The sequence below is a fragment of the Oncorhynchus kisutch genome, linkage group LG14 (assembly GCF_002021735.2).
Source record: "Oncorhynchus kisutch isolate 150728-3 linkage group LG14, Okis_V2, whole genome shotgun sequence".
NCBI lineage: Eukaryota > Metazoa > Chordata > Actinopteri > Salmoniformes > Salmonidae > Oncorhynchus > Oncorhynchus kisutch.
This window is the reverse complement of record NC_034187.2, coordinates 28,857,808-28,884,056: the sequence shown is the minus strand read 5'-3', so window position 1 is coordinate 28,884,056 and position 26,249 is coordinate 28,857,808. Positions and strand designations below refer to the sequence as shown.

Genomic DNA, 26,249 nt, shown 5'->3' with positions numbered 1-26,249 from the left:
CATATTTTATCTAACGGGTGGCATCCCTAAGTCTAAATATTGCTGTTACATTGCACAACCTTCAATGTTATGTCATAATTATGTACAATTCTGGCAAATTAATTACGGTCTTTGTTAGGAAAAAATGGCCAGGCAACCGACATTGCTTTTTTCGTGAATGCGCTTGTTAAATCATCACCCGTTTGGCGAAGTAGGCTGTGATTCGATGAGAAATTAACAGGCACCGCATCGATTATATGCAACGCAGGACAAGCTAGATAAACAAACTAGTAATATCATCAACCATGTGTAGGTAACTAGTGATTATGTAAAGGTTGATTTGTTTTTTATAAGATAAGTTTAATGCTAGCTAGCAACTTACCATAGCTTCTTGCTGCACTCACGTAACAGGTAGTCAGCCTGCCACGCAGGCTCCTTGTGGAGTGCAATGTAAGGCAGGTGGTTAGAGTGTTGGACTATTAACTAGAAGGTTGCAAGATCAAATCCCTGAGCTGACAAGGTAAACATCTGTCGTTCTACCCCTGAACAAGGCAGTTAACCCACCGTTCCTATGCCATCATTGAAAATAAGAATGTGTTCTTAACTGACTTGTCTAGTTAAATAAAGGTTTAAAAAAATAATCGGCCACAATTGGTGTCCAAAAATGCCGATTACTGATTGTTATCGGCCATTCCGATTAATCGTCGACCTCTAGTCCTGATACAAATCTAGGGTTGCTACCCAAGCCGGCTGGTTATCAGTTCGGTTGCCAGAGACCTATGGATACAACCCAGTTGTTCGTTCTAAACGTTCCATTGCCATATTGGCTGGCAGCGTTATTATCCCTTGCTTGCTTGCTAGCCAACAACGGCTAATTTACAGTCACGTTAAACAGTGTAGCCAGAATAACAACAGTAGCTGCCTTTGCATTTGTTTAAGCTGTTTTCTAGTGACATTTATTTGGATACATCCATAACAATGAGATAATGATACATCCATAACAATGAGATAATGAATCATTCATAACAATGAGCTTTCTTCACCTCGAGCAATGTGCCGCTTGTATTGACAATGTTGAATGGCTTCCCTCCTTATGTTAGTTGGTCCAGGCTGAAAACAGACATAAGAGACCCTGGGATGTGCCACTGAATGGACTGATACACCAACATGTCTGGTGTCAGTACAAGGCCATCTTCTTTTAATTTCTATTATGACTCATCACTGTGAAATAAAATAAGTGGATTGAACTTTTGGCCAACCGTCCGTAACCACAAAAGATAATGACTAGAAATATATTAACATTATGGAAACATTTGTTGGCTCCTGTTCAAATGATTAAGCAGTGTTTGTCAGACCCAAAGGCAGAAGAGTAAATTATTGGCTTGGCAATCTGTCCTCCAGTGCCCTACGATGTCACCATTGAATTGAAGGGGGATGATAAAGCTGACTGGGATGAGGATGACTGTAGTAGTGTCTCCTATTAAACTGTTGGAATGCACCGGCTTTGTCTGCTTGGGCCTACCGGGGGTATGCCAACCGATGGAAACGGCGAGAGAGCTCAGTACTCACAATGGAGATGATGTAATCTCTTTCAGCTCACTGTCACAGAGTACATGCAGATGAACAAAGAAAACTGCCCCTTCGACCACGTTTGGGGAACGTCAACCTCACAAAAATGCTCTCGGCTTTTGTGGTTACACTATTATATATGTGGAGATCAAATGTTTTGCCTTGTGATGCCCCCTACTTATTCTCCTGATGAGGCAGAATGTAATGTAGTGGTGCAGGTGCAACATAGTTGATGTGCTGATTTGGGACAAGATGTCTATTCTAATCTAGCCCTCCCACAGCTGACAAATAGTCCTATTCCCTACAGAGTCAGTCCAATTCTTGTTCTGCCCTGATAGTCTGTTAGTCTGTTGCTGATGAACTCAAGTAACCTCACACTAAAGCCTTGTTCACACTGCATGCCTTAATGCTAAAATCAATTTTGTTTTTCAAGTACTTTTTGGAACACTGACTGGCCAAATGATATACAGCCACGTTTCATCTTCAATGCCCTTGCTGATGGAAGGAGGTTTTCACTCAAAATCTCACGATACATGGCCCCATTCATTCTTTCCTTTACACGGATCAGTCATCCTGGTCCCTTTGCAGATAAACAGCCCCAAAGCATGATGTTTCCACCCCCATGCTTCACAGTAGGTATGGTGTTCTTTGGATGCAACTCTGCATTCTTTGTCCTCCAAACACGACGAGTTGAGTTTTTACCAAAAGGTTATATTTTGGTTTCATCTGACCATATGACATTCTCCCAATCTTCTTCTGGATCATCCAAATGCTCTCTAGCAAACTTCAGACGGGCCTGGACATGTACTGGCTTAAGCAGGGGGACACGTCTGGCACTGCAGGATTTGAGTCCCTGGCGGCGTAGTGTATTACTTATGGTAGGCTTTGTTACTTTGGTCCCAGCTCTCTGCAGGTCATTCACTAGGTCCCCCCGTGTGGTTCTGGGATTTTTGCTCACCGTTCTTGTGATCATTTTGACCCCACGGGGTGAGATCTTGCGTGGAGCCCCAGATCGAGGGAGATTATCAGTGGTCTTGTATGTCTTCCATTTCCTAATAATTGCTCCCACAGTTGATTTCTTCAAACCAAGCTGCTTACCTATTACAGATTCAGTCTTCCCAGCCTGGTGCAGGTCTACAATTTTGTTTCTGGTGTCCTTTGACAGCTCTTTGGTCTTGGCCATAGTGGAGTTTGGAGTGTGACTGTTTGAGGTTGTGGACAGGTGTCTTTTATACTGATAACAAGTTCAAACAGGTGCCATTAATACAGGTAACGAGTGGAGGACAGAGGAGCCTCTTAAAGAAGAAGTTACAGGTCTGTGAGAGCCAGAAATCTTGCTTGTTTGTAGGTGACCAAATACTTATTTTCCACCATAATTTGCAAATTAATTAATAAAAAATCCTACAATGTGATTTTCTGGATTTTTTTTCTCATTTTGTTGTCATAGTTGAAGTGTACCTATGATGAAAATTACAGGCCTCTCTCATCTTTTTAAGTGGGAGAACTTGCACAATTGGTGGCTGACTAAATACTTTTTTGCCCCACTGTATGTGTGTGTTCAGACAGCAGTCATTTACTGACATGGCTACGCTAGTTGTCATAGTGATGATGGGTGTGTGCACATTGGTGTAGGCTGATGATGGTGATGCTCGTGCTTCCTATCACTCAGAAGTTATGTAACAAGCTAGGGTGACAACCAAAGTTCCCTCAATTTTTTTCAGCATTGAGCAAATTTCAGGTCTGCTGAGCGCAAACTTGAACTTGTGAAAATTCTGTGCAACATTCGGCATGCGTTTACTGTGAACACTGAGGCTGTTCCCGCTTAAAGTTACAGTGCCAAGAGGGCTACTGTGGCTATTTGATCATAATGTAGACCTACCAGAGTGGCCTACCATCAAAAACAAGAGAAACGCACCCCATAACATTTTAACATGGAAATAGCTGTTCTATCATTCAGCCTACAGTAGTAGCCTATGTGTGGTGTTCAATGCCTACCTTCCATGAGACTTTTAAAAAAACATGCAGGGCTTGACATTAACCTGTTTATCCACTTGTCCATCAGACAAGGAGGTGACTGAAAATGTTGTGTTTGATGCAAGAAACCACTTTACAAAATAAAATGCATTAATATTTACAACCATTATTACAGAGAATCAGACAAATTATGCTACGCTCTGTCTATTTGCTACTTAGCTTATTCAAGACCGCCTCAAAATACAACACTTCCCCTTTAAGACATAAACAAGCTCAAAGATGGCTAGAAATGTACACATTTTGTGCTCTTGTTGGAAGCAACCACTCCCCCATTGTTGACCCGACATGAGCTATAACTGGGCTAATAACTCACTAACTAGCAAAGAATATGAACAAATGTGCACATGTGGCTACATGCAGCTCTCACTTTGATCTAAAAACAAGCGCATCTACTCGCAACCGCTCATACTGTAAACACAGTCCAGTTCAAAGTCAATGGCACAGCTTCATATGGCAATCGCTATTTGCATATAGGCCTACTGCAACTCTGATTGGTTATGGCACACTTGTCTGTGTAGAGTACAGGCTTGATTAGTGCCTGTCAACGCAATAGAATCCTACTCCAATATGCTCTGCCAACAAGAAAATCTCTTGCACAGTTAGTTTTGCATATTAAATCTTGCATAGTTCATTTTGTTTCAGTATATTACATTGAAAGTGGCTAATATTGCGTTGATTCGATCACAATTCCCACAGTAGAGCGAAGTGTTGATCGTGTTAACTAAAGGGGAAAACTGTCAAAAGTTGAGTGAAGTTCAACCCCGTGCTTCTCTGTGTGAGCTCACATTTATTTTTTTATGTGCAGCAGTCCAAAGGGAGCTGAGCCCCCATGCGCAACTTAGAGGGAACATTGACAATAAAAATGCGTGCCATGGACGTTTCCCGTTTTTTTTGAATGTTTTGAATGTTCAAAATCATAGTGTAAGAATAAGATAAGATGGTCCAACTTTCAAAACAAGTTATCTTTGACTAGCCACAGTAGTCAACTAGCTAGCTTGGTGGCTTTCTGGCACATGAACTCATTTGTTTGTAAACAATTAACTGGCTAGTTAGCTACCATGTCATGTTCTTGTCAAACTGTCAACAGAGTAAAATAACAGTCTAAATACCACTTGAGGGCAACTAAATCAGAACTGACCGTTTAGACACAAGTCACATGGCCGGGAATCAGTTTTGTATCTGACTTCGTAGGTGGTTTTAAATGTTGCTTGAAATATCTGATTCCATGTGGCTTTTGACTGTTCAGACTGCAGGAACAATAACAGATTTGAATCGGATATGCCAAAAAATGTGATTGTAAACATGACTTAACCGAACCCTAACGCAAAGCCACATTCCCACTACACCAGACAGGCTGTAATTCCCATCTCTCAGGTCCAACAAGTGCTGGAAATAATGTGTGGTGGGCAGGCATCGAGGAACAAACAACCACACAGAGAGAGAAAAAAACTGTTTGGAAAGAAAAGGTTTCCGTAATGAAATGTTGGTCCCTGAGGATGTGTTGTGTTGCTTCAGACTATTTTGCCTGACATAGTGATGATCTGTCTGGTTTTGTCTGAACATGCCAGTCAGTCTCTACACGGTATCACACTTTAAAGCCTACTCCCCCTGTCTTTTCCTCACATACTGTAGTTGACAGGGCTCTCTCTGCTACTATTCGTAGTCTATAAACAGAGAACAAGGCCAATGCCCCATGCTGTGTCTGCCATGCAATAGTGACATATTATCTGCCCATACGGGTCGAACAACAAAGCTGTACTGTTGTTCTGTGGACAGAAACATGAGCAGATTGGAATGTGATGTGGATTGGTCATTCATGAATCAGGATATCAATCTGCAGACAGGTCTTGAAGAAAAAAGAAGCAGCAGGGGCGCTTCAGGTATTCCAAAACAACCACAGGTGCTTTTGAAGGGAGATAGTACTAGAAAAGCAAAAGGAAAAATTATAACCACAAATAGATGCTAAGTGGCATAAAAAAATCCAAGTCCAGGCACCCGTGTGAGTTTTCAAGTAAAAAAGCCTTTAATTTGTGGGATAAGCCATAATTAAAATACAATGAATGGACCTGGATTTTTTTTATGCCACTTAGCACCTATTTGTGGTTATAATCTTTTCTGCAGACACGTCTGTTCAGCTGGTCCTTCACTTTAACAGCTCAACTGTTTTTGTTACTTTCAGGAGCGTGGAATTCAAAGCTCCATAGCACCGCATGAGTTCTCCTCAGAACTTAGTGTGATGGGGGTTTCAACATATTATCTTATCAACATATTATCTTTGTTAACAACATTTTTTAAAGAGTTGCAGGTTCCCCTTTGTTTCCTGCATCCCGACCAGCAGAAATCCCACTTCATATTGCTCCAAGATTTCACATCTTCTCTGTAGTCTAAGCACATAATACGTTTCCATCCTGTGAGTTAAGTTCCTGCTCCGCTTTGGGCATGGTGGGGGTGAGGAATGAGACTGCTTGGCTCCAGTTCCTTCCTTGTCCTGTGTGAGGATGTCAGGGGCTCTTCTCTGAAACACACAAAGAGAGAGTGGGGGAAGGAATTCAATGCAATGGAATAGTCCATTTACTGTTCTCACCTGATATCTCTATGATTTCCTGACAAGGGGGGACAATTCTGTAATATTAAACAGTAGATAGCATAAACACAATCACATGTAACATGTGTTTGCATTAGTATACACATCAAAAGTGGCAATGCAAAGTTATTACATAAACCTATCAGAATTCCGAAGTCATGCCGAAAAAATAATTTTTGCGGGTGTGTCGTTATATGGAGGACCCAGCAAGGCAGCCTATTCCCTATAATGTATACTCCAACAGAAATAACTTCCAAATGTATAACTTAAAATCAAACCAAATCGTTTGCATTCATGACTGCTGGTTTCAATAAAATGTTCAGCCAACAGGCAAATACTTTAGGAATGTATTGGTACAAATCAGCTTGCAAGGTTGCTAGCCAATTAGCCTGCTAATGTTAGCCCTACCAGTCTGCTAACATTACCTTGGCACTGCATGAGTCAGTCAGTTGCAATCAACACCTAGCTTACAGCTACATTAAAGTAAACCAGTGTTTTGGAAATGCATAACACCATCTAACAAATTATCAATAATGTTACTGGTATATGCAGTTATGTTTGCCAGCAAGCCAGCCAGCTAAAGTTAGTTATTTTAAAATGCTAGCTAGCCAACCACCAAAGTCGACATAGCTAAGTAGTAAACCAGAGAACAACACCAACTAGTATAGCACAGGCAGGAACCCACAGAACACAACAACAACAAAAATCCAGCCAATAAAAAGTAGAGAGAGCATAGACTTACCGATTGACGGCTGAGTTAGCTACCAAAGAAAAGCCAAGGACAGAGACTCTTCAGAGGGAGAGGCCATTTCACTGGTTGAGAGAGAGCCAGCTAATCCAATAGCCATATAGTGATGTAAATCTAAAGTAGATAGATTCCAGAGGCAATAATCTAGAGGCGCATCACAGGAGATAAGGGGAAGAGTCCTACAATAAGACGTTGATTGGAGGAAGTCCCCAGTCAGATGGAAATGATCACAACAGCACAGTAACTCAGCTACTGTAGTGCGCTACTACTAATCCAAGGTTGGAAAACTCTGCTAGCCTACTTCACAGAGATAATGCCCCCACGTGTAGGGAATCTGATTGGTTGTTTACATCACACCACCTCGTGATTGGTGGATTGTAGCTCACCACTGCCAACACTAGGTCTGCATGGCTAGTGGCTAATGTCAGCCAGCTCGAGCTAGCTAACGTAAAGTAGATTCTCCATATGATGATGCATTGTGGGTCGTTTAGAAGATATCTGGAAATAAATTCATAATAAACATAATTATGTTTGTAGTTATAGGTCACCAGATCGTGACGACAACTGAGTTAGTACGTTTTTGACCACTCTGTGTTGTTACGTTGGTGAATAAAAACTAGAGCTGACCCCAATTAGTCGACTGGCCGATTGTTTTAGTCAAGCAGTACCGTATATATTTATTTATTTTTATGGCACACGAGACACCTGTCTTATTCGCGCACACCTCAGTGAACTAATCCATTGCGGAGGCCGAGACTAATCCATTGCCGAGACCGCGGTGATGGCACAGTCCAAGAAGAAGGTGAGTGTGGCTGCACAATGCACATCTCCCTCCAGAATGCGCTCTCTTCCACCAATTTGTGCACATTCATTGTTTCATAACTTCATTGTGTAAATTGTTTGCGTTTGATTGTTAGTCTATCAATTCCCAATTACATACAGTGCCTTTGAAAGTAGGCAAATTTCTCTTGGCATTATCTAAGAGAATTCTCTTAGATAGTAATCACAGCCCCATATATTCCCCCCCAAGCAGACACATCGATGGCCCTGAACAAACTTTATTTGACTCTTTGTAAACTGGAAACCACATCCTGAGGCTGCATTCATTGTAGCTGGGGATTTTAAGAAGGCTAATCTGAAAACAAGACTCCCTAAATTCTATCAGCATATTGATTGTGCTACCAGGGCTGGTAAAACCCTGGCCCTCCCCAGCCCTCCTTTCGGAAAAGCTGACCACGACTCCATTTTGTTGCTCCCTGCCTATAGACAGAGACTAAAACAGGAAGCTCCCGTGCTCAAGTCTGTTCAACGCTGGTACGACCAATCTGATTCCACGCTTCAAGATTGCTTCGATCACGTGGATTGGGATATGTTCCGCATTGTGTCAAACAACAACATTGACGAATACACTGATTCGGTGAGCGAGTTTATTAGCAAGTGCATCTGCGATGTCGTACCCACAGCAACTATTACAACATTCCCAAACCAGAAACCGTGGATTGATGGCAGCATTGGCGTGAAACTGAAAGTGCGAACCACTGCTTTTAATCAGGGCAAGGTGACCGGAAACATGGCCGAATACAAACAGTGTATCTATTCCCTCCGCAAGGCAATCAAACAAGCTAAGCATCAGTATAGAGACAAAGTAGAGTCGCAATTCAACGGCTCAGACACAAGAGGTATGTGGCAGGGTCTACAGTCAATCACGGATTATAAAAAGAAAACCAGCCCCGTCGCGGACCAGGATGTCTTGCTCCCACTACAGTGCCATTGACACCGCCCGCTACCAAATCCTGCGGACTCTCCTTCACTGGAGCCGACGTGAGTAAAACATTTAAACGTGTTAACCCTCGCAAGGCTGCAGGCCCAGACGGCATCCCCAGCCGCGTCCTCAGAGCATGCGCAGACCATCTGGCTGGTGTGTTTATGGACATATTCAATCAATCCTTATCCCAGTCTGCTGTCCCCACATGCTTCAAGAGGGCCACCATTGTTCCTGTTCCCAAGAAAGCTAAGGTAACTGAGCTAAACGACTACCGCCGTGTAGGACTCACTTTGGGTCTCGACCCCGCCCTGTGCAACTGGGTACTGGACTTCCTGACGGGCCGCCCCCAGGTGGTGAGGGTAGGTAACAACATCTCCACCCCGCTAATCCTCAACACTGGGGCCCAACAAGGGTGCGTTCTGAGCACTCTCCTGTACTCCCTGTTCACCCATGACTGCGTGGCCATGCAAGCCTCCAACTCAATCATCAAGTTTGCAGACGACACTACAGTGGTAGGCTTGATTACCAACAACGACGAGACGGCCTACAGGGAGGTGGTGAGGGCCCTCGGAGTGTGGTGTCAGGAAAATAACCTCACACTCAACGTCAACAAAACAAAGGAGAAACAGCAGAGGGAGCACCCCCCTATCCACGTCGACGGGACAGTAGTGGAGAAGGGTAGTAAGTTTTAAGTTCCTCGGCGTACACATCACGGACAAACTGAATTGGTCCACCCACGCAGACAGCGTGGTGAAGAAGGCGCAGCGGCACCTCTTCAACCTCAGTAGCCCGAAGAAATTCGGCTTGTCACCAAAAGCACTCACAAACTTTTACAGATGCACAATCGAGAGCATCCTATCGGGCTGTATCACCTCCTGGTATGGCAACTGCTCCGCCCACAACCGTAAGGCTCTCCAGAGGGTAGTGAGGTCTGCACAACGCATCACCGGGGGCAAACTACCTGCCCTCCAGGACACCTACACCACCCGATGTCACAGGAAGGCCATAAAGATGATCAAGGACAACAACTACCCGAGCCACTGCCTGTTCACCCCGCTATCATCCAGAAGGCGAGGTCAGTACAGGTGCATCAAAGCAGGGACCGAGAGACTGAAAAAAAGATTATATCTCAAGGCCATCAAACTGTTAAACATCCACCACTAACATTGAGTGGCTGCTTCCAACATACTGACTCAACTCCAGCCACTTTAATAATGGAAAAATTTATGTAAAAAATGTATCACTAGCCACTTTAAACAATGCCACTTAACGTAATGTTTACATACCCTACATTACTCATCTCATATATATATACTGTACTCTATACCATCTACTGCATCTTGCCATCTTTATGTAATACATGTATCACTAGCCACTTTAAACAATGCCAATTTTATATGTTTACATACCCTACATTACTCATCTCATATGTATATACTGTACTCGATACCATCTACTGCGTCTTGCCTATGCCGTTCTGTACCATCACTCATTCATATAACTTTATGTACATATTCTTCATCCCTTTACACTTGTGTGTATAAGGTCGATTACCCGTTGGTTATTACTGCATTGTCGGAACTAGAAGCACAAGCATTTCGCTACACTTGCATTAACATCTGCTAACCATGTGTATGTGACAAATAACATTTGATTTGATTTGAATGCTGTCATCAAGGCAAAGGGTGGCTATTTGAAGAATCTCAAATATAAAATATATTTTGTTTTTTTTAACCCTTTTTTGGCTACTACATGATTCTATATATAAGTTATTTCATAGTTTTGATGTCTTCACTATTATTCTACAATGTAGAAAATAGTAAAATAAAGAAAAAGCCTTGAATGAGTAGGTGTTCTAAAACTTTTGACCAGTAGTGTATGTAAATAAGGTATTTTTTAAATTTATTTTTAATCCATTTGCAAAAAAATCTAAACTGTTTTAGCGTTTTTTTCGTGTTTTTTTCTGTAGATTGATGAGGATAAAATGTAATTTCATCCATTTTAGAATCAGGCTGAAACGTAACAAAATGTGGAAAAAGTTTAAGGCTCTGAATACTTTCCAAATGCACTATATATCACCAGTAGTACGTTTACCGTTAATTCGTATAATTTCTAAGATACAGTGTTTGTTTTTGTTACGGTAATGTCTGTTTAATGCATTGAATATAATATTATTCCAGTATTTTCCGTTCTCTTTGTCAGAGTGGACATGTTGTTCGCAGAGCGCACAACCAATGCTACACTTGTGAGAAACAAGTTTTGGTTTAATTCTTTCCATTTACAAGTTTTGTCCATTTTTGTTTGGAGCGCTCCTGTCAATGTTGTGTGAGGACGCGCACCTGATTACCCCTAGAAGTTGGCCTATAACTACCTGTCCTGCGAGCAAATGTTGGCATATAAATGTTCCCCTTTGGGGATCTGATAGTATTTCTGATTGTCTTAATTAACGCACCACCACTAATGAGCTGTGGAGCTTCTCAAAGTAATGTTTTCTTCACCTCAAGCAGCAAGCAAACAAAGTCTGTTTTTACATACATTTAAGGAATATTGTCATTCTTAATGTATTTGAAAAATCTTTCCAGCTCTCTCCCTTTTGAAAACCACTCAGCGTGAAAGGGAATAATGTCATGCTCTGATCCAGAGGAAACATCATAATATAGGCTTACCTGATTACCTCTTATGCCTTGCGCAAATAGCCTACAGCTATTTCTGTCCCAAGCTCACTAGAGCAGGAATCTCTGAGGGCTCAGAATATTGTATACAATGTTGCAAGTTTGCAATTATGAGCTTTTGGCCAGACCAAAGTTGATAGTTACAATGTTTCAAGTTGGTTGCAGACAGGCCATACGTAGTCAATGTGATTTATAGGATATTTATTTTTTTAAGGATGTTTTCTACCTGCAGGCTGCAATGTTTGTATTTGTTGGCTTTATAGGCTATTTTTTACATAGTTGGCAATAGAAGTTAAGGTTTGTATCACTCCTTGCGTACCGGCAACAGAATCTAAAAGACATTAGGACCGGGAGAACGAGGGTCGGGAAAGGTCAAGGTTTTTTCTTCTGGTTGATATCTGGCTCCCTCTTGAGTCATTTGTGTCTTATTTCATCAAACAGTACGCTTATTAAAGCATCAGAAAAGTTCAATGCATATAGTTGATTTTATTCATTAGGGATAGCCCCCTTTTTTTCAATTTTCACCTAAAATGACATACTAACTGCCTGTAGCTCAGGCCCTGAAGCAAGGATGTATATTATTGGTACCATTTGAAAGGAAACACTTTGAAGTAGGGAAATATAACACAATAGATCTGGTAGAAGAAAATACAAAGGAAAAAACACGTTATTTTTTTCCTACCACCATCTTTGAAATGCAACAGAAAGGTCCCACTTCTAGCCATCACTCTGGTTGTAATTCCGATGGTGTCCACAAGATGGCAGCAGTGTATGTACAAAGTTTCAGACGGATACCTTGAAGTATGAGCAAACTACATGCGTGTGAAGTCACCCAGGTACATTTGGGCAAATTGTGAATTTTTATTTTACCTTTATTTAACTAGGCAAGTCAATAAAGAACAAATTCTTACTTTCAATGACTGCCTAGGAACAGTGGGTTAACTGCCTGTTCAGGGGCAGAATGACAGATTTGTACCTTGTACCTCAGCTGGGGGGTTTGAACTTGCAACCTTCCGGTTACTTTTTCTGCAAGAATATCGTCAAATCTGTATACTTGGACTTTTCCAGTATTAGTAGCCATCTTATAAGTGGTGTCTTATAGGATATACTACACCCCTAATGATATAGTGAAGTCTGGTTGCATTCTAGTATCTCTGAGGAATACATACGAATGTGATTTGACTGGATGAAACAACGTTTAGGCTTAGATTTTCACAGATTCCTTTCTTTGCAAATTGAACGAGTGGAAATACAAAATTGACCGTGCATGCTATATATATGAAAAATAATTGTATCTACCAAAACGACACTTCATGTTATCTTTGGTACCATTTGGATGATAAATAAGAGCAAGATTTCACCGTACCTTCTCCGCTGTGCAATCTGGTTTCCGAGCCGGTCATGGGTGCACCTCAGCCACACTCAAGGTACTAAACGATATCATAACCGCCATCGATAAAAGACAGTACTGTGCAGCCGTCTTCATCGACCTGGCCAAGGCCAAGGCTTTCGACTCTGTCAATCACCATATTACAGAGTCAGACTCAGTAGCCTCGGTTTTTCGGATGACTGCCTTGCCTGGTTCACCAATTACTTTGCAGACAGAGTTCAGTGTGTCAAATCGGAGGGCATGCTGTCCGGTCCTCTGGCAGTCTCTATGGGGGTGCCACAGGGTTCAATTCTCGGGCCGACTCTTTTCTCTGTGTATATCAATGATGTTGCTCTTGCTGCGGGCGACTCCCTGATCCACCTCTACGCAGACGACACCATTCTATATACTTTCGGCCCGTCTTTGGACACTGTGCTATCTAACCTCCAAACAAGCTTCAATGCCATACAACACTCCTTCCGTGGCCTCCAACTGCTCTTAAACGCTAGTAAAACCAAATGCATGCTTTTCAACCGGTCGCTGCCTGCACCCGCATGCCCGACTAGCATCACCACCCTGGATGGTTCCAACCTAGAATATGTGGACGTCTATAAGTACCTAGGTGTCTGGCTAGACTGCAAACTCTCCTTCCAGACTCATATCAAATATCTCCAATCGAAAATCAAATCAAGAGTCGGCTTTCTATTCCGCAACAAAGCCTCCTTCACTCACGCCGCCAAGCTTACCCTAGTAAAACTGACTATCCTACCGATCCTCGACTTCGGCGATGTCATCTACAAAATGGCTTCCAACACTCTACTCAGCAAACTGGATGCAGTCTATCACAGTGCCATCCGTTTTGTCACTAAAGCACCTTATACCACCCACCACTGCGACTTGTATGCTCTAGTCGGCTGGCCCTCGCTACATATTCGTCGCCAGACCCACTGGCTCCAGGTCATCTACAAGTCCATGCTAGGTAAAGCTCCGCCTTATCTCAGCTCACTGGTCACGATGGCAACACCCATCCGTAGCACGCGCTCCAGCAGGTGTATCTCACTGATCATCCCTAAAGCCAACACCTCATTTGGCCGCCTTTCGTTCCAGTACTCTGCTGCCTGTGACTGGAACGAATTGCAAAAATCGCTGAATTTGGAGACTTTTATCTCCCTCACCAACTTCAAACATCAGCTATCTGAGCAGCTAACCGATCGCTGCAGCTGTACATAGTCTATTGGTAAATAGCCCACCCTTTTTCACCTACCTCATCCCCATACTTTTTTTATTTATTTACTTTTCTGCTCTTTTGCACACCAATATCTCTACCTGTACATGACCATCTGATCATTCATCACTCCAGTGTTAATCTGCAAAATTGTAATTATTTGCCTACCTCATGCCTTTTGCACACATTGTATATAGACTCCCCCTTTGTTTTCTACTGTGTTATTGACTTGTTAATTGTTTACTCCATGTGTAACTCTTTGTTGTCTGCTCACACTGCTATGCTTTATCTTGGCCAGGTCGCAGTTGCAAATGAGAACTTGTTCTCAACTAGCCTACCTGGTTAAATAAAGGTGAAATAAAAATAAAAATAAATAAATATAAGTACACATTTCACCTTCAGAGGTGAATTTATCAAACCTATCCTGGTGAAAAAAAGTGTTGTTAGGAGCTCTCCTCAAACAATAGAATGGCACTTTTTTCGCAGTAATAGCTACTGTAAATTGGACAGTGCAGTTATGTTAACAAGAATTTAAGCCTTCAGCTGATATAAGACTCTTATATGTACCGACATTTGTTGTTTCTCTAAAATCTGTGATCGTGACACAAGGCGCTGCATGATTTACAACTGTCCCGTTGACGGTACGCCTATCCATACAATGTTTTAAATGCCTAGGGCAGCGTTTCTTAAAAGTGGGTCGCAGACCTTTTAATGGTGGGTCACGACATAAATGTATAATAACTTCATTAATTGCTGGAATTGATTTGGCCAAGTGCAACTGCGCTCTCAGTTCAGTGCACTCTGCTTAGCAGCGGTCTCTGCTCAGTTTGGCAGCTGTGGGAGAGGTAGAGGGAGATGCCCGTGTGCTTCGCGGTTTAACGGATATTTTTTCTGCAGTTACTTGAAGATCCCTCTGCGACCCACACGCTGCAGCGCTGTCGTTCAAACCACTAACTTGTTATTTCCACTTGCCAACACTCACCGCTGTCATGAAATAGACTCATGCTAGCCACAAGTTCTGACTGAGGTCAATCGTCATGAAACGCAAATACAATGATGACTTTCTGTCTCTTTCATACAAACTGAGAAATAATAAGGAGCGCACACAATGTGTTTTGTTTGGGGAAGTGCTTACTAATGAGTCTCTCAAAAACAAACAAATTAATAAAATGACACGTCCTGAACTAATCTTCCAGGCACAACATGACGGTAAACCCAGGGAGTTATTTCAGAACAGGGCAGAATGCTTCAGGAAACAGTGCTTCCACAGTGGAAAAGTAAGTCAGCTAGCAAGGCATTGTTGTCATTTTATAAGCAGAAATAAGGGAGTACTATCTCTCATAGTAGTACATGTGAGTTTCTCTTTCAAACAATCCCCTGGCCTTGTAACATTACACAGCTAATAGCTAACGTTAGCCAAAGCAAGCTAGCTAGCTACTGATAGTGCAAACCTAAGAAACAGTACAGATGAAGATGAAAAATGATCATGCCTACTGTACATTTAACTGTAGAAATTATTGTTGAGAACAAGTCTAGGTTGGAACTGTTGCTATTAAAATACAAGTAATCAATTTTATTCTGAACTGGAATAAACTGATTGAAGCAAGATGCTTCACACACACACAGTTCTGGGTTGCTCATCTACAGCAGGAAGTGGTCTCCTGCCTAACTTAGAAAGAAGTAGATGTTCTGATCCAATTTGGGAAGTCAGGGTTCTCAAGTACAGAAAGAGTCTCAATGCTGAGCATGACCTCAGAGTTGTACTGTCAAAAACTGAGCCCCGAATAGACATGCTTGTTGAAAACTTCAACCAGCCGCACACCTCTCATTAGGAATGTGTGTGTGTGTTTTCTGGTCTAAATCTGTGTGATGTTATCAATCAGTTTATTCCAGTTCAGAATAAAAACATATGTATTGTATTTTAATAGCAACAGTTCCTACCTAGACTTTCTTTCAACAATAATTTATACAGTAAGATGTACATTAGGCCTGATAATTTTTCATCTGTACTGTTACTGAGTGTTGCACGATCAAAAAGCCTGTGTGTGTTCTGTTATTCATCTCTGTGATGTGATCAATCCGTTTTTTCCAGTTCAGAATTGAAATTATATATTGTATTTTAACAGCAACAGTTCCAACCTAGACAGAAATATAAGAGTGTTTTTAATGGGGGAAATAAGCATGAAAATATATTTATGGGTAACCTTTTTTTTTGCCATAAGGGCAATTAAGTGTACTGATATTTACGTATAGTTGCATATTTTCCTAAGCTTGGGTCCCAGGAAAACACAGAATTTCTAATTTGGGTCCCAGGCCGAAAAGGTTTAAGAACCCCTGTCTATATATAGAAAAATACATGACCAATCGATTGGTCAGACGACTTTCGGTTGACTTAGATTTTTTGGGGTCGCGGACAGCCCTAGTAAAAACTCATGCGTCCCACCCTTCAAGGATCACCCTTCTCTTTCTGTGTTACTTTTTCACTTTTGTGGTTCACAGTGACTCAACCTCATAGATTAGGAGTAGTAGAAATTGGTAACACATGAGTGCCTTGCCTACTTTCTGACTAGATAAACTCATAGGGAGTGAGTGGGACAGCTTAACTGCTGGAGAGAGACACTTTCCATCTGTCCCTAGGTGGAGAGAGCAGATTGGGCCCGACCAATAACAAACATGACTGCTGCTTTTCCAGGCTTTCCTCCCAGCCTGTTTCCTGTGTATTTCATTTATGTATTCCTGGGTACCTTGGCTACAGCTTTGCTGCTGGAATGAGATACATACATCAACTCCCCAAATCCAAAGCTGCTGGATGGAGGCCTATTTGGAAGCTCATCCTCTCAGCAATAAATAGCAATACACTTTTGACAGATTTGGTCTGTTTTTTATGATGTTGCTCTTGAAGCCAAGGACAAGGAGCTAGACTACTAGACTAACTCTAGATCTGATCTATGGAAATGGCAATTGAAACGGTGGCACTGTGTCTCATATCTAAATAAGGGTGTACCATTATATTCTCCCTTAGTTACGGTAGCAAGTGCTGAGTTGAAGGGTGGTCATCTGCTACAATACATTACCTAAGGATGGACTGCATGGCAAAGAGGTGTGCAGTCTGCAGTGCAAGGTATCACATAAAAGCCTGCCTGCCATTATTGCTCAATTAGAGGCAGGGAGGATCCGTTATGACATGGGCCTTTTGTGGCTGGTGGAATAGTTTTTATGTGGGGTGGCTCCCTGCCTTGAATGCTAATTAGCAGAAGTCACAAGGGATCAAGTACTGTTGGAATCAAAACCCCCTGCACCTGCACACCATGGCCTCTCACCCTTCTGCTCCATTTGGTTCCCTGTAAACAACACGGATAACCTTAACTTTGATATGTTGTTAGTTAACCACTGCAGACGTCACTATGTCTGCAGTGAACCAGGTTGACGCTCCCTCCACAGCTCTGATGCAATGTGTGTGTGTGTGTGTGTGTGTGTGACACTCCTGTTATTGTACAAATGCAAATTAAGGATCACACAGAGCTCAAACCTCAGCATGTTTTTTCCTTCAAGACTTCTGGGGATTCTGAGCCTTGATTAGAGCGAGGTGGGGGTATGAGTGGGGCGTGTTAATTGCATTCCGCTTTTTCCTGAGTCCCTTGAACCAAGACTACAATGGAAAAATTGGAACAACTGTTACACGTTGTCAGCCCAATAAAGTATATGCTAATCTGTAGGCCTTTTGGTGTTTTTGTCTGTGAATGACTTCTCTGTATTTTTCAGTTTCTTTTTGATGGGTATAGGGAAGCGCTCCACCCTAGGTCTTGTGTAGATAGATCAGTTCTGGCTTGTATGGAAATTATTTTTGATCAGCACTGTTCCAGAGTTGTCTACAGTGTGAGCTACAGTGTAGTGTGTGTGCTAGAGGTCGATCGATTATGATTTTTCAACGCCGATACCAATTATTGGAGGACCAAAAAAAGCCGATACCGATTAATCTGCCGTTTTTTTTTATACAGTATATATATTTGTAATAACAACAATTACAACAATATTGAATGAACACTTTTATTTTAACTTCATATAATACATAAATAAAATCAGTTTTGTCTCAAATAAATAATAAAACATGTTCAATTTGGTTTAAATAAGGCAAAAACAGTGTTAGAGAAGAAAGTAAAAGTGCAATATGTGCCATGTAAAAAAGCTAACGTTTAAGTTCCTTGCTCAGAACATAAGAATATATGAAAGCTAGTGGTTCCTTTTAACATAAGTCTTCAATATTCCCAGTTTAATTTTTTTTATTTCACCTTTATTTAACCAGGTAGGCTAGTTGAGAACAAGTTCTCATTTGCAACTGCGACCTGGCCAAGATAAAGCGTAGCAATTCGACACATAGAACAACACAGAGTTACACGTGGAATAAACAAAACATTCAGTCAATAATACAGTAGAACAAAAGAAGACAAAAAGTCTATATACAGTGAGTGCAAATGAGGTAAGTTAAGGAAATAAATAGGCCATGGTGGCGAAGTAATTACAATATAGCAATTAAACACTGGAATACTAGATCGGCAGAAGATGAATGTGCAGGTAGAGATACTGGGGTGCAAAGGAGCAAAATAAATAAATAAATACCAGTATGGGGATGAGGGATGGGGATCCACCTCTACGCAGACGACACCATTCTGTATACTTCCGGCCCTTCTTTGGACACTGTGTTAACAACCCTCCAGGCAAGCTTCAATGCCATACAACTCTCCTTCCGTGGCCTCCAATTGCTCTTAAATACAAGTAAAACTAAATGCATGCTCTTCAACCGATCGCTACCTGCACCTACCCGCCTGTCCAACATCACTACTCTGGACGGCTCTGACTTAGAATACGTGGACAACTACAAATACTTAGGTGTCTGGTTAGACTGTAAACTCTCCTTCCAGACCCATATCAAACATCTCCAATCCAAAGTTAAATCTAGAATTGGCTTCCTATTTCGCAACAAAGCATCCTTCACTCATGCTGCCAAACATACCCTTGTAAAACTGACCATCCTACCAATCCTCGACTTTGGCGATGTCATTTACAAAATAGCCTCCAATACCCTACTCAACAAATTGGATGCAGTCTATCACAGTGCAATCCGTTTTATCACCAAAGCCCCATATACTACCCACCATTGCGACCTGTACGCTCTCGTTGGCTGGCCCTCGCTTCATACTCGTCGCCAAACCCACTGGCTCCATGTCATCTACAAGACCCTGCTAGGTAAAGTCCCCCCTTATCTCAGCTCGCTGGTCACCATAGCATCTCCCACCTGTAGCACACGCTCCAGCAGGTATATCTCTCTAGTCACCCCCAAGACCAATTCTTTCTTTGGCCGCCTCTCCTTCCAGTTCTCTGCTGCCAATGACTGGAACGAACTACAAAAATCTCTGAAACTGGAAACACTTATCTCCCTCACTAGCTTTAAGCACCAACTGTCAGAGCAGCTCACAGATTACTGCACCTGTACATAGCCCACCTAAAATTTAGCCCAAACAACTACCTCTTTCCCAACTGTATTTAATTTTTATTTATTTATTTATTTTGCTCCTTTGCACCCCATTATTTTTTTATTTCTACTTTGCACATTCTTCCATTGCAAAACTACCATTCCAGTATTTTACTTGCTATATTGTATTTACTTTGCCATCATGGCCTTTTTTTGCCTTTACCTCCCTTCTCACCTCATTTGCTCACATTGTATATAGACTTGTTTATACTGCATTATTGACTGTATGTTTGTTTTTACTCCATGTGTAACTCTGTGTCGTTTTATCTGTCGAACTGCTTTGCTTTATCTTGGCCAGGTCGCAATTGTAAATGAGAACTTGTTCTCAACTTGCCCACCTGGTTAAATAAAGGTAAAATAAAAAAATAAAAAAAATGAGGTAGGTAGATAGATGAGCTGTTTACAGATAGGCTAAGTACAGGTGCAGTGATCTGTAAAATGCTCTGACAGCTGGTGCTTAAAGCTAGTGAGGGAGATGTGAGTCTCCAGCTTCAGAGATTTTTGCAATTCGTTCCAGTCATGGGCAGCAGAGAACTGGAAGGATAGACAACCAAAGGAGGAATTGGCTTTGGGGGTGACCAGTGCTATATACCTGCTGGAGCATGTGCTACGAGTGGGTGCTGCTATGGTGACCAGTGAGCTGAGATAAGGTGGGGCTTTACCTAGCAGAGACTTGTAGATAACCTGTAGCCAGTGGGTTTGGCGACGAGTATGAAGCGAGGGCCAACCAACGAGAGAGTACAGGTCGCAATGGTGGGTAGTGTATGGTGACAAAACGGATGGCACTGTGATAGACTGCATCCAGTTTGTTGAGTATTGGAGGCTATTTTACAGATTACATCACCGAAGTCGAGGATCGGTAGGATGGTCAGTTTTACGAGGGTATGTTTGGCAGCATGAGTGAAGGATGCTTTGTTGCAATATAGGAAGCCGATTCTAGATTTAATTTTGGATTGGAGATGCTTAATGTGAGTCTAGAAGGAGAGTTTACAGTCTAACCAGACACCCTGGTATTTGTAGTTGTCCACGTATTCCAAGTCAGAGCAGTCCAGAGTAGTGATGCTGGACGGGCGAGCAGGTGCGGGCAGCGATCGATTGAAAAGCATGTATTTAGTTTTACTTGTGTTTAAGAGCAGTTGGAGGCCACGGAAGGAGAGTTGTATGGCATTGAAGATCATCTGGAGGTTAGTTAACACAGTGTCCAAGGGGCCAGAAGTATACAGAATGGTGTCGTCTGCGTAGAGGTGGATCAGAGAATCACCAGCAGCAAGAGCAACATCATTGATCTGTACAGAGAAGAGAGTCTGCCCGAGATTTGAACCCTGTGGCACACCCATAGAGCCTGTCAGAGGTCCAGACAACAGGCCCTCCGATTTGACACACTTTACTCTATCAGAGAAGTAGTTGGTAAACCAGGCGAGGCAATCATTTGAGAAACCAAGGCTGTCGAGTCTGCCAATAAGACTGTTGTGATTGACAGAGTCGAAAGCCTTGGCCAGGTCGATGAATTCGGCTGCACAGTAATGTCTCTTATCGATGGCGGTTATGATGTAGTTTAGAACCTTGAGCGTGGCTGAGGTGCACCCATGAACTGCTCTGAAACCAGATTGCATAGCGGAGAAGGTATGGTGGGATTTGAAATGGTCAGTAATCTGTTAAGAAGTTTTAGGTTGTAGTTATAGGAATTATAGGATTATTTCTCTCTATACCATTTGTATTTCATATACCTTCATATACCTTTGTTCTTATAGACATTATAGTATTGCCAGCCTAATCTCGGGAGTTGATAGGCTTGAAGTCATAAACAGCGCTGTGCTTCAAGCATTGCGAAGAGCTGCTGGTAAACGCAGTAAAGTGCTTTTTGACTGAATGCTTACTAGCCTGCTGCTGCCTTCCACTTCCAACGAACCAGGAGGCCCAAACTGCTGAATATACCCTGACTCTAATTGTACTGAACGCAAGAGAAGCGGCACAATTTCCCTACTTAATATTGCCTGCTTACATTAATTTATTTTAGCTAAATATGCAGGTTTAAAGAAAGGCATTGATGTTCATTGTTAGGTTCATTGGTGCAACGATTGTGCTTTTTTTCACGAATATGCTTTTGTTAAATGATCACCCGTTTGGCGAAGTAGGCTGCGATTCGATGATAAATTAACAGGCACCGCATTGATTATATGCCATGCAGGACAAGCTAGTTAAAGCTAGTTAAACTAGTAGATTGCAGATTACCGATTGTTATGAAAACTTGAAAATCGGCCCTAATTAATCGGCCATGCCAATTAATCGGTCGACCTCTAGTGTGTGCAGTACAGGTCAGCAGCAGCGCACCATGCAGGTTTGACATTTGTAATTTAGCGTGGCTACCGTTATGCAATGCTGCCTGAATGAATGCTGCACAAATGACACTGTATGAATTGATTAACTCTGAGGCTTTATTGTACATAATAGGAGCAAAAGTGAATCAAGCCAGAACTGGAACCATGCTCAAATAAATAACTGGAAATAATTCACATGCAAAGGAAATGTTATGGAATTTAAATATGGTATATAAGACTAATATAATACAGTGTGATATGTTGATCCTACATACACTATATATACAACAGTATGGGGACACCCCTTCAAATTAGTAGATTCGGCTATTTCAGCCACACCCGATGCTGACAGGTGTATAACATGAAGCGAACAGCCATGCAATCTCCATAGACAAACACTGGCAGTAAAATGGCCTTACTGAAGAGCTCAGTGACATTCAACATGGCACTACTGTCATAGGATGCCACCTTGCCAACAAGTCAGTTGGTCAAATTTCTGCACCGCTAGAGCTGCTCCAGTCAACTGTAATTACTTTTATTGTGAAGTGGAAATGTCTAGGAGCAACAACGGCTCAGCCATAAAGTGGTAGGCCACGCAAGCTCACAGAATAGGACCGCCGAGTCGGTAACACTACCGAGTTCCTAACTGCCTTTGGAAGCAATGTCAGCACAGTAACTGTTTGTTGGGAGTTTCATGAAATGGGTTTCCATGGCCGAGCAGCTGCACACAAGCCTAAGATCACCATGCGCAACGCCAAGCGTTGGCTGGAGTGGTGTAAAGCTTGCCGCCATTGGACTCTGGAGCAGTGGAAACGCATTCTCTGGAGTGATGAATCACGATGCATCATCAGGCAGTCTGATGGACAAATCTGGGTTTGGCTGGTGCCAGTAGAAAACGACCTGCCCCAATGCATAGTCCCAACTGTAAAGTTTGGTAGAGGAGGAATAATGGTCTGGGGCTATTTTTTATGGTTCGGCCAAGGTCCCTTAGTTCCAGTGAAGGGAAATCTTAATGCTACAGCATACAGTGGCATTCTAGACGATTCTGTGCTTTCAACTTTGTGGCAACAGTTTGGGGAAGGCCCTTTCCTGTTTCAGAATGATATTGCAGAAAGGGTTTGTTGAGATCGGTTTGGAAGAACTTGACTGGCCTGCACAGAACCCTGATCTCAACACCTTCGAACACCTTTGGGATGAATTGGAATGCAGACTGCGAGCCAGGCCTAATCGTCCAACATCAGTGCCCGACATCACTAATGCTCTGGTGGCTGAATGGAATTAAGTCCCCGAAGCAATGTTCCAACATCTAGTGGAAAGCCTTCCCAGAAGACTGGAGGCTGTTATAGCAGCAAAGTGGGGACCAACTCCATATTAATGCCCATGATTTTGGAATGAGATGTTCGACAAGCAAGTGTATACAACCATTTTGGCCATGTAGTGTATTTTACTTCACATTGCTGCATTTTCATGCTGTGTGAATCTGCAATAAGGTGCCCACATTCTGTTAGATCTAGCTCTTTGACTGAGCCAGCTTTCTGTGTGCTGCTTTCTGAGGAGCCCACTGTCAGCTGGGCTCCTCAGTGTGGTGATCCAGTGTTTCTCCTCCCCTTCATCATAGCCTGGGACTCTTAACAGCAACATATTTATCCTGTAGTCAGCACCTGCAGGCAGCTAGGACTTGATGTTCCTACAATTACGACATGGTCTTGCAGAACATTAGAGTTATAGTAGCCCTTACTCTTCTATGAGATTTGAATGGATAAGACCCCTTACTGTTAATCCACAGTCGTTCGATGGGTTAATTAAAAGTACTCATCTTTTCCAGAACACATCGTCTTGTGTGGTAGAGAAGCAATTAGTGTATGGGAGCAGCAGAGCAGCTATTTGGCGGTGTGAGGGGATATTAATGAGGCTTTCACCTTGACATCTGTGTTACCGGGGAAAAGGTGTCTCACTGTGCTGCTGCGTCAGGCTTTCTAAATGACGTGTATCTTAATGATCCTCATACACATGCTATTACTCTGTTATTATTCTAGAAAAACCACAGAATTTGTGGCACAATAACCGTATAATCATGTAACCGACGATTATGGATGAAGACCTTCATGAAAATAAAATAACCGTCATAACCGTTTAAAACTATTTTCATTATTTGTATTTTTTGTAGGGCTGTCCCCGACAAAAAAAAACACATCTTGGTCGACCAAGAGTCGTCTATTCTTTCGACCAATTGATTGGTTGAAATGTTTAAACTTGTATTTTTCCATGTATAGAAACATCCTATGTGTTTTAATCAAACAAACTACAGTATATGCACTGAGCTTATCTGATGCTTTGAGCAGACTATTTGATGAAATAATTAAGTGACTAGAGGGAGTCCAACCGCAATTGATTTGATTGTGCCGGGACACATGTATGCATTGCATGCACATGACCAATAGGGCCTGACCTACAGCATATCATAATCGCATCAATAAATTGGTTATAACAAATTCCGAACACCTTGACAGCAAAATGGATGCAGAGGACATGACAAGTAAACTCTAAATGGGGGAATATTTACTGGTTGCTCAGGAGGTAAAGGGGAAGTCAGATGTCTGTAATAAATATGACTAGTTGTGGAAAATACTGGACATCAAGAAAAATAAGGTAAGGAGCAAGTGCTACATGCATATTATGTGTGCCACACGGGTGCTGTCAGATTACAATAAAATGTTTCTGACGATTTGGAACAATGTTAATAACACCACATCAATTATAAGCATACCAGAATCTGTTGTAATGTTTCTTTTGTTAAGCCATGATTACAGCAAAGACTAAAAAAGTTACATTCATTCGGGAATGCAATTTCCAAAATCAAACAGTTCATTTTTGTTTATGCTAACTTTTTCAAGGCTCTCTTTGTTATTTTATTTATTTTATTATTAACTAAAATGCTTGATTGAACTTCAAATCATGAATGAAACATGCAGTGTCCCCTCTGATTATTTCACCATTAAGCACATTTCTGTTCTGCTGATCGCACACTTTAACTTTTTGATAATTCTGTGTAACTTCGGGCGCACGTTTACTGTGAACACTGACGCTGCACCTGCTTTAAGTTACAGCTATAACAGTGGCCAAGTAGGTTACTGTGACTATTTGATCATAATGAAAGCCTACCATAAAAAACTATGGAGAAAATGTATCCCATAACATTTTAACCTGGAAATAGCTGTTATATCATTCAGCCTACAGTAGCAGCCAATGTGTGGTGTTCAATGTAGGCCTACATTCCATGAGACTTTTGAAAAAAACATGTACGTATTGAAATGAACCTGTTTATCCTTCAGACAAGTTGACTGAAAATGTTGTTGTTTGATTCAAGAAACACTTTACAAGATAAAATGCATTCCATTATTACAGAGAATGAAACAAATTATGCTAACCTCTGCCCAACGGCTACTTACAGTAGCTTATTCAAGCCTGTCTCAAAATACAACACTGCCACTTTAAGACAGAAAAAGCTCTTTACCTGACTAGAAATTAGCTATAACTGGGCTATTAACTCACTTACTAGCAAAGAATATGAACAAATGCACACATGACTACATGAAGCTCTCGCTTTTACCTCAAAACAAGCGCATCTACTTGCAAACACTCTTGCTGTAAACACAGTCCAGTTCAAAGTGAATGGCAAAGATCCATATATAGCAATGGTCTATTTGTATGTAGGGGTACTGCGGCTCTGATTGGTTATGGCGCACCGGTCTGTGTATAGTATGGGCCTGAGTCATGCCTGCCAATGCAATAGAATCTTACTCCAATGCGCTCTGCGCAAAATAAAATCTCTTGGATAGTTTGTTTTGTTTAGCTATGTTGCATTGAATGTTGCTAACATTGCGTTGATTCAATTACAATTCCCACAGTAGAGGGAAACATTGAAAGTTCAATCTCGTGCTTCTCAGTGCAGGCTGACAGGCTGCACAACAGTCCTGTGGAAATTAGAGGGAACTCATGCTGTGTGATGACATGAATGAGTGAATGATTGATTGATACAGTAGCCAATATAAGTATAAAAAAATATGGGCCTAAGTTAGTTACGGTATTAAGACTAAACAGGATTCGCTCTAACATGCTGACCAGACTGGACACGTCTCGTGCTCGAGCATTGCAAAATAAATTTAGAAATCCATGTTATTCAATTATTGCACCTACACTGCTCGCACGCACCAACGAGCGTCTGCGACGCCAAGGGCTAAAGTAGAAGTCATTCCTATTTTTGACGCAGATCGCGCTGTAACTCCTGCCTCTCCCATCTCCTCATTGTTTTATAGAAGCAGAAGCAAGCTTGCACTTGCTAGCTAATGTTAATTTGTACTATTTAGCTAGCTTGCTGTTGCTAGCTAATTTGTCCTATTTAGCTAGCTTGCTGTTGCTAGCTAATTTGTCCTGGGAGTTATTTTACTTGAAATGC

At 41.8% G+C, this 26,249-nt stretch overlaps 1 protein-coding gene and 1 long non-coding RNA gene across 3 annotated transcripts in view; one reads left to right on the top strand and one right to left on the bottom strand.

Annotated features, from left to right (window-relative positions):
- The window catches only part of LOC109904033 (signal-induced proliferation-associated 1-like protein 1), an 88,574-nt gene that overhangs the window by 6,499 nt on the left and 55,826 nt on the right, over positions 1-26,249 (top strand). The window lies entirely within an intron of this gene.
- On the bottom strand, positions 5,743-7,171 carry LOC109904034 (uncharacterized). Its single transcript, XR_002257121.2, has 2 exons — positions 6,909-7,171; positions 5,743-6,097 (listed from the first exon to the last, which is right to left on the bottom strand). It is a non-coding gene; the product is annotated as an uncharacterized LOC109904034 (long non-coding RNA).